We start from the raw sequence: 19,118 nt of genomic DNA on the forward strand, positions 1-19,118 counted from the left end.
CGATTTATCGAGGCATTGTGATCAAAAAGGTAACTTGTAGTCAGGCGCCCACTTCTTTATAGATTATACGTGGAAAGACGTCTAGATTATGCACTGTTTATTTCGATGTTGTCTGCCAGCAGAAAGTTGCGCGGCAGCGGAGAAGAGTGTCAGACAACATGTTTTATTAGTCATATTTATTGATTTAGCATTCAATGATTACTGATTGTTCTGTCCTTGACCGTAAACTGAGGTCTAACTGTCTACTCCATAGTCGGTTCACAAACAACCAAACTGCATGCTAGAGAAGAGGTGAGTGTCCGTCTAAGAAATAAGGGGAAACAAATTCCGTATCTCCTGCCATCCCACCGCTTTTTCAAATCAATGTTTAGTATCACTTCAGCTATGATTATGAACTATTAAATAAGTATCAAGTTTACTCAAATGAGGTATTACTTTTTTTGTAAAAAGAAGTGAAAAAGTGGTGGCAGGATACGGAAATCTTTCCCGTCAATTAATTTTGGGCTACCATGTTGAATTTTTTTTAAACCCCAAAAATAGGGGTCCTATAGTATAAAAAGGGGCCCATAATTTCATAGCGCTTTTGTGCTCGCCTGTCCTGTGAAATTTGCATTTCATAGCACTGCCAAATACGCCATTATGGGTCCGTATAATTAGTTGCGATTTTCAGGGAGCTTTTGTTTTGGACGATGGATGGTTCTGCAACGGTAATGACGGCGCTTGGCGTCATCTGCGCATGCCTCGACTGTGGGAATGGTCATCCCCCTCAATTTCTACGACGGTACTTGGGTTGGGAATCGGATGAATCTGCGTTGTGCTGAAAACGACAACAGGGTTGGCTGAAAGCTATACCTACCGCCGTCGAACCATCCGTCGTCCAAAACGAAAGCTCCCTAGTGTAACCCTCGGAAAAGTTTCCGTATGGCGCCACCACTTTTTCATTCGATTATGAAATAGTATTTCAAATAATATAGTATCCAATTTACCTCAATGAGATATCCCTTTTTGTAAAAATGAGTGAAAACGTGGTGGCGCCATACGGAAAGCTATCCTAACCCTCCTCCCGGCAGCGAACATGGGAGGAGGGTTACGTTATAGCAACTAGGTTCCGTATGCACACGAAAAGGCTATAGATGTTATGGCTCTCTTTCGTCGTTGGGCTGTTACATGTAATGATTCCCAAGATGCATTACGCCATATTGTTTGCTGCATGCGGCATACTATTATTATAGTAAAATTCATGCCGCATTTGGGAAAAGCTTGAAAGGATTGTGTGTGTCACTGATGAGTGATGAACCTGTTTCGTAAGTAAAAATTTTTGTCGTGAATAGTCATGAGGGACACAAGTATTGGTTCACCGAGCAGGAAGTTGCGACTATTTTTGTAGTCGTCTAGGGGGCCAAGCAGGAACACGCAACAATTTTTGTAGGTACAGTGGTGTGGCGGCACGATTAACTGAGTAGTTGGAAACTGTTGTCGCGAATCGACTTAGAAATCAATAGTTGTGACTTTGACACTTGTTGCACTAGTTGCCTAGGCTTACCTAACTCTACTACGTACACCTGTAATAATAATATGGCCAATTATATTGCGCAGCACCTATTTTGATACTCTTGCGCAACGCACATTACAAGGAAGTACAAAAAATGCGGCGAAGAAAGAAATACATGGATAGTAGTATCCATCCAGACCCAAAGTGAAATCAAGATTCGTCCTTGAACAGGAGCATGATGAGGGAGGCCGAATTAATTAGTAGTACTTGTACTAGTAATTACTTGGTCTTCCAGTAGGCTTTCCTGGGCAGAAATGTCATCTAGAGTCAAACCTCCTTTGGGAAAGCAAGTCATTAAAAGAGATCATTAATTTCATTAGCATCTAGAGGATGACGAAAAAAAGAAAAAAAAAACAGTGAGATGGTAAACATTTAGGGCTATATAAAGGAAACAAAGTAATATCTGGAATTCACATCCACAAGCAGTTAGTAGATCAGCAGCCGATTTCATGAAACTTTCTGCAACTGCGTCAGTCCACCTGTGCAACGTTTAGGGAGCAACTTGTGCCATAAACGTGGCGCCAGTTGACTTACGCGGTTGCGTAAAGTTTAGTGAAATCGGCTGCAGGGTTCTGTGGTGGAAATCAAAATGAGAAAGGAATGCAATCAAAATGAGAACACAGTTTTATCATCTATAGAAACTGTTTTGTTTGAACAAACACAAAACAGATCTTCTGTTTTATGGGTGATACGCAACTGGATTGGAAGATAGTTGTGAGACTCCAACTCATACATTTGAACATCATTCTTTGGAGACAAAGATGTTGACTTTAAAAAAAAGAAGACCACCTGATCTTCCTGTCCTGAGCCTACTGGCCCAACACTGAAATCACTTGCCTCAGGCCGGTGGTCCAGTGTAAAATTCTAACCCTGCCTGAAAACTTGTCAATGGAATGAGATTGACGATTTACAACAACAAGGGACAAAAATAAAGTCCTCAGATCGTGTAGACTGTAAGTGCTACGTAAGCGATATAATAATAGTTTATCTGTTTGTAAACTAATATTCATAAATACCTCAGAGAGTTTCGCTACTCCTATTGGTGGAGAGCGCGTCACGTGGGGATGTTTAAACGGTTGATAATGACCAGCTGGAGCTGTTTTTTTCCGGATACGTTTAGATGCATACTACGCGCACGACGAATGCATAATCCGAAAACTGTCTCAGTTGCAACACACGTACAGAGCTCAAGGACGTTGGAAAATGGATACGTTTTACAGAGTTTCATATTTTATTACCCCTTTAACCAAAAAACTTGCAGGGTCGTAGCTGTGCGATTCGGGCCTTTATCACATGGCCATGACCCTGCCGGTCTTAAATGGCCACTTAAGAACTTGTTGCTACCCTTTTATTCCTTTAATCAAATTTTATTCCTTTTTTTGCAGCTCAATGTTTATAGACCAACAAGTTACAAAGTTTCTGTGAAGAATTGACAGTTGATAAAGAACCTCCTTGCCTACCAGTAATACCATGGATGAGACTTGTACATGGCATCGTGATGGGTGTCACCAGAGTACTGTATTAGAAATGTTAGAACGCTTCCGTACTGATGGGCATCTATGTGATGTGACGTTGAAGATTGGCGACCACTGTGTTAAGGCACATAGGTGAGAATAGCTGTCCAAGATTGATATCATTTTTGAGACTTTTTATGGTGTAGATAGTGTCTGTCTCAAGGCCGAGTCACACTGCAGCGATAACAAAAACGATCACGACGCAAAGAGAACGCATTCAATCTATTGGTTGAACACGCATGTGCATATTCTGCGTGCAGCAATTCAACCAATAGAACGCGTTCTCTTTGCGTCGTTATCGTTATCGTTTTCATTATCGCTGCAGTGTGACTCGGCCTTAATACATGCAGGCCTGATTCATACTTCATGGAGGCAATGAAGGCGATTGCATCCATGCCCTCTGGTCATTGCCTTGGTGCCCTTGAGATGCTCCAGCAGAAATTCACAATTTCCTCATAGGGTGCCCTTTACCAAGGAGCAAAATGCCTTGGTACCCTTGCCCTTTCAAAAATGTAGCATTCAGACCTGTACATGGATAACACAACTGTTGCAAATCAACACAGTTTTTTTAAACCAAACTATATGCCTGTGCATACAATTTCTTATACCAATAATTATGCATAAAACAAAAAGACTGTGAAAATTTGGACTCAATTGGTTGTCGAAGTTGCAAGAGAATGATGAAAGAAAAACACCCTTGTTGCACAAATTTGCGTGCTTTACGATGCATAGTAAAAGGCTTCAGCTGTGAAAACTTCAGTTTCTCACAACAGGGTCCAATTTCATAGAGTTCCTAAGCACGAAAATTTGCTTAGCATGAAACTTCTTCCTTGAAAATAAAACAGGATTACCAACCAAATTTCCATTTCTTGCATATCGCTTATTACTGGTGTTCAGCTATTGTTTGCTTATCCTGAAAATCATGTGGAAGTTTGTTTGGTAATCCTTTTTTTATCGAGGCAACAATTTCATGCTAAGCAAATTTTTGTGCTTAGCAGCTCTATGAAATTGGGCCCAGCTCTCCATTGCTCGTTACCAAGTGAGTTTTTATGCTAACAAGTATTTTGAGCAATTATAACCAATAGTGTCCAGTGCCTTTTATCAACATTATTAACATTTGTTTCTTTCAGGGTTGTCCTTGCTGCAAGTAGTCCATACTTCCAAGCAATGTTTATGGGCAGCATGCTAGAAAGCCAGCAAAGTACCATCATCATTAAAGATATGGATCCAAATGCACTGGATGCCATAGTAACTTATGCCTACACAGCTAAAATCAAGGTTTGTTTTTATAATATTAAAAAATATGTTCTTATATTATTATATCTTGTCAGCAGTTTTATGTTTAAACCACAAGGGTAAATTTACCCAGTCAGTTTCCCTTGTGGTGTATATTGATATCTGAAACAAAAAGTCGCATCCCCTCCCAGGTTGTATCGTAATTTGGGTGTGATCCCTGGCTACACGGCAGTTAACAGTTGTATGGCTTCTGACTGGCACCCCCGAACAAAGATATTGACAAAATAGGGACACCGCCAATATAGGGCTAGATAGCTCATTTGACTGAGCGTCGGCACGTTAATCCGGAGGTCGTTGGTTCGAATCCCACTCTAGTCAATTCTTTGTTTAACCCCAAAAATCAGTTTTATGTTTTTAAGGTCTCAATGACTTATTATGAATTTCCTGTCTGTGTTTGTATTTGTTTTATATTTAGCAGCATTTTAATTGGCTTCTTGCCTGCCATCTGTGCTTTGAGCCTCACTAGGCGTACTGTGACACTTATATAATTACTATTGAATAATAGACATTAAGGTTACATCATCAACAGATATTAGCAGTGTGAGACCTGGAATTTTCATCTTTGAGAGGGCAAGGCCATTTTCATTTTGCAAAGGGCACTTCCATTGGAAAATCTTAAAGTCTATGGGGAACTTTTGAAGGGGCACCAAGGCAAAGACTAGGGGCATCGCAGGCCATTGTTTCTGTGGCCTCCTCGTAATTCAAGTCGTGCAGTGCAGTTTCATAGGTCCTTACGGACGCTGTTTGTAATTACTCAAAATAATTGTTAGCATAAAACTTACTTAGTAACGAACAATGGAGAGCTGTTGAAAGTATAAAACATTGTGAGAAACGCCTCCCTCTGAAGAAACATAGTTTTTGAGAAAGAAGTAATTTCTCACTTAAAAATTAAAAGGCTTAACGTTGTTTTTTTTTAGGTATCTGAAAGCACACAATATTTTATGCAACAAGGGTATTTTTTTTTTGGTTTACTATTCTCTTGCAACTTCGATGACCAATTGAGTCCAAATGTTCACAGATTTGTTATTTTATGCATATAATATATTGGGATACATCAAGTGATTTGTCTTTGACAAACACCAAAGGTGTCCAGGGGTCGATTTCACAAAGATAGTTCTAACTTAGGACTTGTCCTAGGACTCTAGTTTTAAAAACTTAAGGCTAGTCCTTAGTTAGGACGAGTAACTCGTCACTCGTTCTAACTCGAGATAAGACTAGTCTATTAATTCCCATCTGTAAAATAAGATAATGACCTCTCACTCCTTAGCTCGATCAAGACAACGCAGAGAGCATCTTAGCCTGCGCTAACCTTCTTCAAGTCACCAGTGTTTACAACGCTTGCTGTGTCTACTTAGCATCCCATCTCAATGCCGCTAACTGCTTAGGGATCTGGCGCTTAGCATCTTTCTATGCAAGTCACGATTTAGAGCAGCAATCTTTTAGGTTTGCGAGAGACCATTTCCAGGAGGTGGCCGGAGAGGCGGAGTTTCAGCTGCTGACTTGGAGGGATCTTGAGAAGCTAGTTGCTTGTGAGGATCTAGCTGTTTCTTGTGAAGAGCAGGTAGGTTCCTAAAAGTCTCTTACTTTCATCTTTAATATATTTGTGTTTTCTCCATACACTGATGTGTGTTAATTTAAAAAGAAATACATCCAGTTATAAACTAAAAAGTATATATATTATTTGTGTTTTATTCTTACACTTGTTTGTGTATAGATGATTTGACCTCTGTTTACATGCAAACCGCCCTCTGTTGACAAAACTCTGTCCAAGTCATGTTTCGCCGGGCAAAAAGACGCGTAGTCATGGTAAGATTGTGGTACTTTCTCCCTGGCTGCCAAAACACAAAGGTTTTGCTCGGCGTTATGCGTGCGAATCATGTTATGGTTTTCGAGTGACGTCAGAGGTCACATCGTCGTTACTCAATACTTTCACAGATTCCCTGAAAGTTTTGTTTTGATTATTTATTTGTTTATTGTTTGGTTATTTATTTATTTATTGACCAAGCCAACAACTGACGAGCCACCAATTACAGGAAAGGATTATATAAACCAAAAATATGTTTTATACCATACATGTAGTATGTATAATCATGGCTGGTATTAATTAACAACCAAAAAATTATGTTTTGGAAAAAAATAAAATCACAAATTTCAAAAGGGAAAACGAATCACATCAGGGAAATAAGTAGCACAAATTTGACCCTGAAAATGTATAATTATCATTAAAAACTTAAAAAGTTTTTCATAAAAAATTGTTATCTAACATTTTTTTATGTAAAATAAATAAACAAAATAAAAGTAAAAGATACATAGGAAATAATACATAAACCGTTGAAAAACGAAATTTTAAATATGCTTTAGTAACTGGGATTTAGTGCATTAGAGTCAAGCTCTGACGGCCTTGTCATCAGGATGTGCAATCGAATCCCTTTAATGACACCTTGGCAAGATACAATAATTGCTTCTTTTCACCCAGGGGTATAAATATGTACGTGTAAGGGCAGCTATGGTTCTTGTGATTGATTCTACAGGGAGCTGAGATGGTTTAAGGAATAAAATTAATGGAGTAGTAGTAGCCAGGAGTAGTAGTAGTGTCAGAAGCACAACGATCATTCTTTGGAATTGCGCTATTTATTTTAAGAGGCCATATTATTATTGATATTAAAGGCGGTACTGAGGAAAATGTGCTTAACACAAAAAGCTTTTCTTTCAAAGCACAAATAATAATCTTTATCTCCGATGCAACTTAAAGGAACGTTAAAGAGTTGGTAAGAAACAGAAATTGTGAAGATCACAGATTTACATAAAACTTACACGGCCTAACGATGATGATTGTAGAAAAAACATCCCTTGAAATATTTCTGTCTGAAATGTCATACGCATAATATTTGATGAGAAATAAATACTTTCTACTTTCGGGTTTGGAGTTTATCGCTCAGTGAGCGTTTTATTCACTTTTTTTATTTGGCATCGATGCAATGGAAAATGTGTAATAAGTTTTTCACTATTCTCTCGTGACCCAGATGGCCGATCGATCTCATACTTCCACAGGTTTGTCAGTTTATGTATATGGTGGATTACAAAAAGTGATTTCACTGCCAGCCACTGTTTTGATAGCAAAAACCAATTCTGTAATGTTCCTTTTTAACATTGATTAAATACAGTGATCTTTGTTGACTGCCCAGTGTATACATCTGAATATGAAATTGTCTGCACTTAGGACTACTGTTAGTGCAGTTTGTATGGATTTCATCAAATTGCTTTTGCATATTTTGGGGTTCCTGGTCAATGGAGTTTATCTTCAAGTCATATTGTTTTGCATAAAGAAACGATCATTTTTACCAAGTAAAACATTTATTTTTTGTTTTTAATTCATATTTTTCAAATTGTTATGAATTTTTAGTTTAAATGACCGTTTGATCATTATGAGCATTCTAATCATTGTGATATCGGCGGTTTGCTTGGTAGGATTAGAACCCACAACCTTGTTATTGCAAGTCCTGCAGTCTAACCATTTCACTTTGGTGACCATGTGTCTGTTTCTTTTTAAAAGGTCTTCAAAGCTATCGTAGAGTGGGCCAAACTGAACCCATCCACGCGCTCGTCCAAAGTCTGGACGTTACTGAAGTACGTCGCCATTCCTTTACTGTCATCGGAATTCTTGCTCGATCAGATAGAGAGTGAACCCATTCTATCACAAGAGGGGGCTGTTGCAGCACAGCTACGGAATCTTCAGATTCTCAGCGAGGGGGATAATCCTGTAAGGACTAGAGGACACAGAAAAAAAATTAAAGTAAGAATACATTTTTTGTTTAAAATCTTTGCCGGCGCTCAACAAAGTGAGATGTCTAGGCCCAGGCCTGAGTGATACTTCACTGAAGCAACGAAGGCGGTTGCCATTATGCCCCTGGTTATTGCCTTGGTGCTATTAAAATGCTCTAGTAGAATTTCCTCATGGGGAGGCCTACACCAAGGTGAAATTACCTTGGCGCCCTTGCCCTTTCTAAACAGAAAGCATACAGGCTTGTAGGCCGAATGTAAGCAGTCTCCCTATTTGGGAGTATCTGTGTTTGGGATGCCTAACACTAATAAACTAAATACGGTAAAAAAATGTGTACCTTCTGTTCGTTTGACTGCTTGAATTCTGACTTGATGATTTCTAATGAGGTACTCTTTCTTCAACAATGTCTTAGATACTTGTTGCTGTAGGAGGAGAATGCGAAGGATGTTCTCTTAACTCTTGCTACGTCTTCTCCGAGGGAAGTGACAAATGGTCCCGGACTCTCCCAGTAGTCCAAAGCCATGGAGTCAGGTCACCAGACCATGAGAGTCTACCGGTTGTTTCTATGAGCACTGAACGTTCAGCTTTCGGAATGGCGTGTGACGGGAAGACCATTTATGTTGCAGGTAACCATGATTTATTTGATTGTTTGTTTGTTTGTCTGTTTGTCTGTTTGTCTGTTTGTCTGTTTGTCTGTTTGTCTGTTTGTCTGTTTGTCTGTTTGTCTGTTAGTCTGTTTGTCTGTTTGTCTGTTTGTCTGTTTGTCTGTTTGTCTGTTTGTCTGTTTGTCTGTTTGTCTGTTTGTCTGTTTGTCTGTTTGTCTGTTTGTCTGTTTGTCTGTTTGTCTGTTTGTCTGTTTGTCTGTTTGTCTGTTTGTCTGTTTGTCTGTTTGTCTGTTTGTTTGTCTGTTTGTCTGTTTGTCTGTTTGTCTGTTTTGTCTGTTTGTCTGTTTGTCTGTTTGTCTGTTTGTCTGTTTGTCTGTTTGTCTGTTTGTCTGTTTGTCTGTTTGTCTGTTTGTCTGTTTGTCTGTTTGTCTGTTTGTCTGTTTGTCTGTTTGTCTGTTTGTCTGTTTGTCTGTTTGTCTGTTTGTCTGTTTTGTTTGGTTTTTTGGTTTGTTGGTTTGTTGGTTTGTTTGTTTGTTTGTTTGTTTGTTTGTTTGTTTGTTTGTTTGTTTGTTTGTTTGTTTGTTTGTTTGAATGAATGATCTTCCCATTAAGGGAACTTGGCAAACTCCCACAAAGGGATATAAATACCAAGCTGGCAACAGCCAATCTCTCCCAAACAAATATTAGTTTAATGTATATTTGTGATTTCTGTTCAAACTTAAATCCTTTCATGATATCTGTTAATCCAATCTTCACTTTCCTTGATCCCTGTAGCCATTACTCTATGATTAATCTAACAGTCATAAATCTTTAACTTTGTTTTCGTGTATTTGTGATTTCTGATTAAAGCTTAAAGGCAGTGGACACTATTGGTAACTACTCAAAATAATTATTAGCGTAAAACCTTACTTGGTGACGAGCAATGGGGAGAGGTTGATGTTATAAAACATTGTGAGAAACGGCTTCCTCTGAAGTGACATAGTTTACGAGAGAGAAGTAATTTTACGCGAATTAGATTTCGAGACCTCAAGTTTATAATTTGAGGTCTCAAAATCAACCATCAGAAAGCACACAACTTCTTTAATTTCTTTCAATATATCAGTTAATCCAATGTTCACTTTGTTTGATCCCTGTAGGGGGATTGTCAAAAAAGCCACAGTAATATTAAAGACACTTGACACTATTGGTAATTGTCAAAGACTAGTCTTCACAGTTGGTGTATCTCGACATATGCATAAAATAACAAACCTGTGAAAATTTGAGCTCAATCGGTCGTCGAAGTTGCGAGATAGTAATGAAAGGAAAAACACCCTTGTCACACGAAGTTGTGTGCTTTCTGATGCTTGATTTCGAGACCTCAAATTCTAAACTTGAGGTCTCGAAATCAAATTCGTGGAAAATTACTTCTTTCTCAAAAACTACGTCACTTCAGAGGGAGCTGTTTCTCACAATGTTTTGTACCATCCATCTCTCCCCATTACTCGTAATCAAGAAAGGTTTTATGATGATCAATATTTTGAGTAATTACCAATAGTGTCCACTGCCTTTAAAGGAATTATTTACTTAATTGTCCCAATTTAACTCATAAAATTTTCCCCCATTCTGTCTAATAGTCACAAACTCAACTTTGTTGACATGTTTTTGTGATTTGTATCGAAGCTCACTTCCTTTCATTACATCAGTTAATCCAATCTTCACTTTGGTTGATCCTGCATAAAAACATTCGTATAAAAGGAATTATTTACCACTTGTATTCAATTCATAAGTGTATCCCCATTCTGTGTAGTAGTCATAAATCTTCAACTTTGTTGACGAGTATTTTGTGATTTCTATCCGAGCTTAATTCCCTCCATTATATCAGTTTCACCAATCTTCACTTCCTTCAGGCGGATTGTCCACGACCTCTGATTGCATCGATACCTTAGAGAGTTACAACGTCGAAGACAACACATGGGGCCCTCTCTTTACGATGAGAGAAAACCGTCATGGCTGCCAAGCCTGTCTGCTAAACAACAAGCTGTATATCATCGGCGGGCATAACGGCAGGGCTTATTCCGCTACTGTGGAACGATTTACCCCAGGGGCTGAAACCAGTAATAGACATTATGCACTTGACATCAGTTAAGGGATACTCTTTGGCTAATCATGGGATTCGCAGGATCGACCGTCATGGGTGGTCGCATATATGTTATTGGTGGGACAGGTAAGACAATGTTTTTTAAAAAGAAATAAATAATAATGATAGTTTATATTTATGTCACGCTTAAAGAATTTGGGTGCTTTTTGTAACACAAAACAAAATGTCCACAGATTTACATTAAACTTGAAATGACTTTGGGTTCAACTGAACAAACTCTACTTTATAAATGAGTACATAGCCAGTTGCCTGGTAACAAGCCATTTTGAGTTTGGGAGTTTTGGGCCAATTTTGGGGGTAAAAAAAAATAGGTTTTTAGCTGATATTTAAACGTGTACCTAGCCAAAATGCAAAAACATATCGCAAAACTCCTTCTTTTATCATTAAAAATTTTCATCCTTGTTCCAGCTTGAAGAAAAGAATTATTGTTTTATGTTCCTATTTTTAGAACATGCATTAAGGCATTTTTTTTTTAGAACTGACAAAATTGACATTTTTTGACATTGTATTGTAGAATGTAGTTTCAAAGAGCTGATGAGTTCACAGAGTGTTAAATACATGATTGGCTGCTCTGCTCATTGTCTTAAAATAAAAAAAAACCAGAAATGTATATTCTAAGTTGGCCTTTTTGAGGAGCAATTCATAAAAGGGTGAACATGTCATTTTTGCAAGAATTCTTTTTCTCAAGAAAGCTTAGGGCAAGGATTTTTGTTTATAATTATGCCCTGCGGTCGGCGAAGTCACCGAAGGGGCATATTGTTTCTGACATGTCCTGGTGTAGGTGTGTGGAAGACAAATTGCATGGTTTTTTAATCATGACATTAAATACTTTTATTCTTAAATCTTTAAAGGCAGTGGACACTATTGGTAATTACTCAAAATAATTCTTATTATAAAACCCTTCTTGATTACAAGTAATGGGGAGATGTTGATAGTATAAAACATTGTGAGAAACAGCTCCCTCTGAAGTGACATAGTTTTCGAGAAAGAAGTAATTTTCATCAAATTTGATTTCAGGACCTCAGGTTTAGAATTTGAGGTCTCGAAATCAAGCATCTGAAAGCACACAACTCCGTGTGAACAAGGACATTTTATTTTTTCATTATTATCTCCCAACTTCGATGACCGATTAAGCTTAAATTTTCACAGGTTTGTTATTTTATGCATATGTTGAGATACACCAAGTGAGAAGATTTGTCTGTGACAAGTACCAATAGTGTCCACTGTCTTTAAGGGTTTCAAACAGTGCTCTAATGTGAGGTTGGAGACATCTGAATTTGACATTGGAGCAGCCCCTCTTCAATAAATCATTCTATTATTAAGGCAGTCACGTTTCTGTTGTGTCATGGATTGAGGCACCTTGGCATGCATCCTTTTGGATTCAAAATCAAATAAGTAGCAAGAATCAGGGAATAATTACAGTCCATTGGACAGATGGCAATTTTAGTTTAACTGGTATTTGGTTTATTAGAAATAATAGCAGATTCAAAGTCACCAATTCATGATAAACAAAATTGTATTTGTAATTTGTTCTAAATAAATTTTAAAAACATAAACAGTCTAGCAAACTGTTTTATTATGTGTTGTTTTTCACTCAGAATTACCAATACTTAATATAAAAAATCATTCTAAATAAATTTAAATTCTAAATATATGTTGAGATACACCAAGTGAGAAGATTTGTCTTTGACAAGTACCAATAGTGTCCACTGTCTTTAAGGGTTTCAAACAGTGCCCTAATGTGAGGTTGGAGACATCTGAATTTGAACTTGCAGCAGCCCCTCTTCAATAAATCATTCTATAATTAAAGGCAGTCACGTTTCTGTTGTGTCATGGACTGAGGCACCTTGGCATGCTTCCTTTTGGATTCAAAATCAAATAAGTAGCAAGAATCGGGGAATAATTACAGTCCATTGGACAGATGGCAATTTTAGTTTAACTGGTATTTGGTTTATTAGAACTAATAGCAGATTCAAAGTCACCAATTCATGATAAACAAAATTGTATTTGTAATTTGTTCTAAATAAATTTTAAAAGCACAAACAGTCTAGCAAACTGTTTTATTATGTGTTGTTTTTCACTCAGAATTACCAATACTTAATATAAAAAATCATTCTAAATAAATTTAAATTCTAAATAAATTTAAAAACCATAATAGTGTAATTTTGGTTTTACCCCTTGTACACTGATGTGTGTTAGCACTGAGCTCTTTATTCATAACTACCAATACTCGACATAAAAGTTAAACAAACAAACTAAATAACTTGATTCCTTGTTTGCTTTTACATCAGGTTGTAATGGAACCAACATATACCACACCAGTGTACATTATTACGAGCCAGTTGGTAACTGCTGGATCTCCGTAGCACCATTACAAGAACGTCGCGCCTACGTCGGAGCAACAGTCCTCAACGGTTGTATCTACGTTATCGGAGGATTCAATGGAAAATGGCTGAAGACTGTAGAGAAGTACGACCCCCAGCTCAATCAATGGGTCTATGTAGCGTCTATGAAACAGGAACGCAGTAGTTTTGGAATCAGCGTATCGGACGGGTGTATTTACGTTGCTGGTGGGTTTGACGGTAAGCGGTGTTTGAGTACTGTCATTAAGTATAACCCGTTGACTGATCGATGGAGTAATGCTGTAAGTCTGCCTTCAAGTCGTTATGGTGTGTCACTTGCATCCATTGAGCTATGAAGCGCTCTACAATGATTGCATGATAAAGTCACTGGAGATGGGTGTATTTACGTTGCTGGTGGGTTTGACGGTAAGCGGTGTTTGAGTACTGTCATTAAGTATAACCCGTTGACTGATCGATGGAGTAATGCTGTTAGTCTGCCTTCAAGTCGTTATGGTGTGGCACTTGCGGCCGTTGAACTATTAAGCGCTCTATAATGATTGCATTTTTAAGGCACTGCTTGAGACAATTTTTTTGACAGGTCTTTTTCTTCAGCTGCGCCAGGCATCTGGAACTCTCTACCACTTAATCTTAAATCTTTGTCTTTGTACCACTAAATAATGGGTCATAATGGGTTGATGGGGCTGGCAGCCAAAGGCGCCCTTCATGCGTGCTTCTCGAACACGTTGTAGCCGCGTCCTTCGCAATTCAGCTCTTAGCTGCGAGTAAGGATGATTAGCCCCCCCAAACTATTGTTATATTATTATATTATTAAGGTCTTAGGGTCCTATTATAGGGTACACTATATCACTGCCTCATAAGTAAGATGTGTATGGCATTTCATAAAGAAATATTTCTATTTAGTATTTTCTAAAAAGTGGTTCGGGTTAGTTTTTTTTTTAATACAAGCCATGTCAATGCAAGATTTGTAAATATTTCATTTTATAGTTGTTTTTATATATTATTTTTAAAATTCCTTAATGAATAGCTGGAGTGGTAATCCTTTTAGTTTCTGTTGATAAAATTAAGTGAGAGGGTAATTCGGTAAAAAAAGAAACAAATTATATTAGTTTATCAGACATCACTTACAGTCTGACTGATGAAGTTTACCTAAAAAAGATAACGATTGAACAGAAAAACTCAATTTGAATAGAGTTTGGATGTGACTTTTTTTCTGCTAAATTTGGTCCTGTAGTTAAAATTAATGCTAATAAGAGGTCTAACATTACAAAGGATAACAACGTAATCTAATAGTAAAATCTTTTTGCGGAAAAAAAAATACAAATTACATTTTTTTCTTTTTTTTCTCTTTCACTTTAAGTGAACGTTTATCAGCCCTTCTAAAAGGAATGTTTTTAAAGATAAAAGTGTTCAATGAAATTATAAAACAAAACTATGCAAGATTTTATGATGATATATTTCTGCTAAAAAAGAGAGGATACTATTTAAAATAGTATGACAACAAAATAGTAAGACCTTCTTTGTAAAAAAAGAAAAAAAAATTAAAATGTAAAACTCTAAATTTGTTCTGTACTTCAAATAAAAAATTTATGATACCAATGGTAAAATTAAACATGTATATTGTACTGTACATACATGTTCATCAGCCCTTCAGAAAAAAAGAAAAAAAATTGTAATTTCTGTAACATTTTTTAGCCCTTTTTGAAGAAAAAAAAATCATAAAATTTTAAAACAAACCTACGCAAATTTTGTTACGCAACGTAATAGTTAGACCTTAAAAAAAATCAAATGATAAAACGAAACATTTTTTGGGTACTTTACATAAACGTTCATCACCCCTTCTATAAGGAATTATTTGAAAAAAATTATTTAATTATTTAATTATTATGGAATTATTTAAAACAAACCTACGCAAATTTTGTTACGCAACGTAATAGTTAGACCTTAAAAAAAATCAAATGATAAAACGAAACATTTTTTGGGTACTTTACATAAACGTTCATCACCCCTTCTATAAGGAATTATTTGAAAAAAAAAAATCATAGTTGGACCTTCTGAAAACATTTAAATTGTAAAATTAATCTTTTGTTTTGGACTTTACATAAGTATTCATCTGTCCTTCTAAAAGGAATTACTTGAAAAACAAAAAATTGCATCACACCCAAAAACAAACTTATGCAAGGTTTTCTTTTATCTTTATGTATTAAAAAAAATGTGTTGATTTCTTTGCTTAAAAGCATTATCTTGTAAAGGAAATGACAGGGGGAAAAAAAGAAGGTTTTTCCATCGAGAAATAAAATGACAATTCCCTACAGAGGAGATGGGTTGATATTCATTATTCTCCACTTAACATAAATTGCATTTTACTGCAGCACTCACTGTTAATGGTCATTCCTTGTATGTAGATCATTGAACTGGTCTTATTAAACTACTTTTAAAGGCACCGTACACGTTTGGTAATTACTCAAAATGTATATTCGCATAAAAACTTACTTGGTATTGAGCAACTGTTTATATAGTATAAAACCCCGTGAGAAACGACTCCCTCCGAAGTAACATAGTTTTTGAGAAAGAGGTAATTTCTCATCAAAATAATAAAGACTTCTTGCCACTAGCAGCCTTTTATTTCTATCTGAAAGCACACTTATTTGTGCAACAATCCGTTGTTTTTTCCCCACCATTTTCTTGCAACTTCGACTACCAATTAAACCCAAATATTCAATGGATTGTTATTTTATGCATATGTTGGGTTACACCAAGTGAGAAGACTGGTCTTTGACAACTACCAAACGTGTTCAGGGCCTTTGAGAATGCATCATTTATGTATCAAGTAGTGTGGCTTTTAAGGAAAAAATTGGTCCAATGAAATATTATTATTATTATTATTTATTCGGCCAAGATACAAGACAACAACGTTCACAAAATACAGTGTTATACTATATGTAGACAGAATCAGAAAAACTAGCAAATACAATATGTATAAAACAAAATCGTTAGAATATGTTTATTTTGTTATCTGAATATTTTGTTATCTGAATTAAATGTTTTGAAGAATATGATTTTGTTATTTATAACTGTCGTTACTTTTTATTTTATTTTTTAAGACTTCAATATCTTTGAGGCTGATTGGTTGTAGAGATGAAGGATCTGGATTTTATTCTCGCACCCTGAACTTCTATAAAATGTGGTTCAATGACAAATGTAGTTAAATGTATAGTTCAATGGTTGCAAGAGAATATTGGAAGAAGAAAAAACATTCTTGATGCACATTACTTGTTTTCAGATGCCTATAAATAAATAAATAAGGCATGAAGTATTTTAATATTTGAGTGAGAAACTACCTCTTTCAAAAAAAAAACCACGTTACTTCAGAGGGAGCCGTTTCTCACCATGTGTTATGCTATATCAACAGCTCTTCATTGCTTGTTATTTATTTATTTTATTTATTTATTTATTTCCAGGCAAACAGTACATACAAAGAATAGGCAATTAAAATAAGACTACACAGAAAACAAGCCTGCGGATAACCAAAAAGCGAAAATAATCACTATCTAAAGGCGATCCAGACAATAAAAATAACAAAGGCACAAAAGGGCACAATGACAAAAACGACATAAAAATTGCACATCAAAAACCATACCAAATATAAATATATAAAAATACATTAAATTTTGTATACAAGTAAGTTTGTATGCTAGCAGTTATTATGGTAATTATACCAAATATTGTACAGTGCCTTTAAACACTGACTGAGTAAATTATACATATTTTTTGTACTTCCGCTGTTCAAGGTGTTTACAGTGTCTGAAGATTTCAAGTAAATAATAAATCATTCGGAGCTGGACAAAAGAACATTGAGGTCGTTGAATCCAATTCCACTCGAATACGTATTTATTTGTACACTTCTATAGGTATTATGTTTTCTACTGAAACAGGAAAATGTGTAAAGCCATTACAAATGACGATTGGAATGAATGAATAAAATGAATGAAATAAACCAACAATCCGAAAGGTCAGACGGGTGAAGGAAAGCTGTATGCTCATTAATTTCCCTGTGGAATAAATTCTCACTTTGTGAACTGTAAACTCACGTCAACTCACGTATTTTGAGGGCACCATGTTTAAAGACACTGGACACTATTGGTAATTGTCAAAGACAAGTCTTCTCACTTGGTTTATCCCAATTTAGTATGCATAAAGTGACAAACCTGTGAAAATTTGAACTCGATTCGTCGTCGAGGTTGCGAGATAGTAATGAAAGAAAAAACACCTTGTCACACGAATTTGTGTGCTTTCAGATGCTAGATTTACAGACCTCAAATTATAAACTTGAGGTTTGGAATTCAAATTCGTGGACAATTACTTCTTTCTCGAAAACTACGTCACTTCAGAGGGAGCCGTTTCTCAATATGTTTTACACTATCAATCTCTCCCCATTGCTCGTCACCAAGTAAGGTTTTATGCTAATAATTATTTTGAGTAATTACCAATAGTGTCCGCTGCCTTTAAGGTATCACGCTCGGCTTTCATAAGAAATGACCCACCATGTACATTTTGTATACAGCGGATTAACCAGACTCCTGAAAACTCTGTGATTTTCCCATTTCCCCCCTCAAAAACAAACAATGAGGTCGAAACTGTATGTCATTTGCATAACAATAAGGGAATCATGTCATGGCCAAAACGTCATCTACAAAAGGTTTCAAAACCCTTCAACTTCTTTTCGTATCACACTCGGCTTTCACAAGAAATAACCAACATAATTAGGGCAGTGGACACTAATGGTAATTACTCAAACTGCATCTGAAAGCACACAACTTCGTGTGCCAAGGGTGTTTTTTTTCTTTTACTATTATCTCGCAACTTCGATGACGCATTGAGCTCAAATTTTCACAGGCTTGTTATTTTATGCATATGTTTAGATACACCAAGTGAGAGGACTGGTCTTTGACAATTACCAATAGTGTCCACTGTCTTTAAAATTAATGAACTAGAATGGTGTTGATACCCTTTGTATAGACTGATCAAGTTTTAGCAGGCTATGACATGAAACCCCTTACTCACTGTGAATGAAGGTGTATGTAATATAAATTAGCTGTAGGAGTTTCAGCTTCATTAGTGGGCAGGTTTTATGAGAGAAAAAAATGTGAAAATCACAGGGCAATGTTTCAGTCGCGTGAAACCGTTTTTACATGTTAAACCTCTGTCCTTATACTCTATGGTGAAACTAATGTCCGTGAAATTGTTTAACTCACTTCTCAAAAAAATACAGCACCTCAGCAAGTAATATTTTAAGGGAAACTTTTTGCTATAAATCTGTGTGGGCGATAGTGTTTTGTGTCAAACAAAAAGTACCCCAAACCCCTTTACGATGATTCTTGTCGATGTTGCTTTGTGCGAGACGGGACAGCCTCATGCAGGTGTCGATTAAATTGCTCTAATGGACAAGTTCGGTAGTCGTCATCTGCCTCATCTCTGTGTTGTCAACTCAGAAATAATCCATACAGTTGACTTACGAAAAAAAGATTGGTATTCTGTGAAATAAGAAACTGCTCAACAGTGCTCGTGATGTAACTTGCTAGGTTGGTTAAAGAATAATTGGGTATTTTTACCGTGATCTTTTATATATATTTATACAAAAATAAGGGCCTGTTGCTTGAACACACGCACACCTCAACAAACAAACAAACAAACAAACAAACAAACAAACAAACAAACAAACAAACAAACAAACAAACAAACAAACAAACAAACAAACAAACAAACAAACAAACAATCAAACAAACAAACAAACAAACAAACAAAAAACAAACAAACAAACAATCAAAAAACAAAAAAACAAACAAACAAACAAACAAACAAACAAACAAACA

General features: G+C 36.3%; 1 pseudogene; it reads left to right on the forward strand.

Moving 5' to 3' along the window:
• Positions 1-123: 123 nt before the first annotated feature.
• LOC139935106 (kelch-like protein 28) lies at positions 124-17,286 on the forward strand (annotated as a pseudogene).
• The last annotated feature ends 1,832 nt before the right edge of the window (positions 17,287-19,118 follow it).

This window comes from Asterias amurensis, chromosome 3 (assembly GCF_032118995.1).
Source record: "Asterias amurensis chromosome 3, ASM3211899v1".
NCBI classification, from domain to species: Eukaryota; Metazoa; Echinodermata; class Asteroidea; order Forcipulatida; family Asteriidae; genus Asterias; species Asterias amurensis.